Source organism: Arachis ipaensis, chromosome B06, assembly GCF_000816755.2.
Source record: "Arachis ipaensis cultivar K30076 chromosome B06, Araip1.1, whole genome shotgun sequence".
Classification (NCBI taxonomy): Eukaryota; Viridiplantae; Streptophyta; class Magnoliopsida; order Fabales; family Fabaceae; genus Arachis; species Arachis ipaensis.
The window spans coordinates 57,043,728-57,045,088 of NC_029790.2; the positions used below are offsets into that span (position 1 = coordinate 57,043,728).

Genomic DNA, 1,361 nt, shown 5'->3' on the forward strand with positions numbered 1-1,361 from the left:
GAAGATGAGGCCATTACAGCTCGCCTTTAGGTGTCCTCCTCGGGATAGCGTCATTTAAAGAACGAGGGCCAGCACAACATAAAAAAAAATTCGCCAAAAAACTAGAAAAAATAAAAAAATCCGAGAAAAAAACCAGAAAAAAAATCGGAGGAGCCTGCCGAAGATGAGGCCATTACGGCTCGCCTTTAGGTGTCCTCCTCGAAATAGCATCATTTAAAGAACGAGGGTCAGCACAACGTAAAAAAAAAAACCGGAAAAAAAACCGGAGGAGCCTGCCGAAGATGTGGCCATTACGGCTTGCCTTTAGGTGTCCTCCTCGAGATAGTGTCATTTAAAGAACGAGGGTCAACACAACGTAAAAAAAAATTCGGGAAAAAACCAGAAAAAAACCAGAGGAGCCTGCCGAAGTTGAGGCTATTACGGCTCACCTTTAGGTGTCCTCCTTGGGATAGCGTCATTTAAAGAACGAGGGTCAGCACAACGTAAAAAAAAAGGAAAAAAAACTGGAAGAGCCTGCCGAAGATGAGGGCATTACGGCTCGCCCTTAGGTGTCTACCTCGACATAGCGTCGTTTAAAGAACGAAGATCCACACAACGTAAAAAAAATAAAAAAATAAAAAAAGGGGAAAATAATCCGAAAAAAACCGGAGGAAACTACAGAAGTTGAGGCCATTACAGCTCGCCTTTAGGTGTCCTCCTCGAGATAGTGTCATTTCAAGAACGAGAGTCAGCACAACGTTAAAAAAAAAATCCGAGAAAAAAAATCGCAAAAAAAAATCGGAGTTGCCTGCCGAAGATGAGGCCATTACGGCTCGCCTTTAGGTGTCCTCCTCGAAATAGCATCATTTAAAGAACGAGGGTCAGCACAACGTAGTAAAAAAAAAAAACCGGAAAAAAAAATCGGAAAAAAAACCGGAGGAGTCTGCCGAAGATGTGGCCATTACGGCTCGCCTTTAGGTGTCCTCCTCGAGATAGTGTCATTTAAAGAACGAGGGTCAGTACAACGTAAAAAAAAAGTCAGGAAAAAAACCGGAGGAACCTGCCGAAGATGAGGCCATTACAGCTCGCCTTTAGGTGTCCTCCTCGAGATAGTGTCATTTAAAGAATGAGGGTTAGCACAACGTAAAAAAAATCCGAGAAAAAAACTGGAAAAAAAAATCGGAGGAGCCTACCGAAGATGAGGCAATTACGGCTCACCTAGGTGTCCTCCTTGAAATAGCGTCATTTAAAGAACGAGGGTTAGCACAACGTAAAAAAAAATCGGGAAAAAAAAAGCCCGAGGATCCTGCCGAAGATGAGGTCATTACAGCTCGCCTTTAGGAGTCCTCCTCGGGATAGCGTCATTTAAACAACGAGGGTCA

The 1,361-nt window shown here is 43.4% G+C and overlaps 1 long non-coding RNA gene across 1 annotated transcript; it reads left to right on the top strand.

The window, feature by feature from the left end:
* On the top strand, positions 428-874 carry LOC110263992. Its single transcript, XR_002349718.1, has 2 exons — positions 428-548; positions 823-874. It is a non-coding gene; the product is annotated as an uncharacterized LOC110263992 (long non-coding RNA).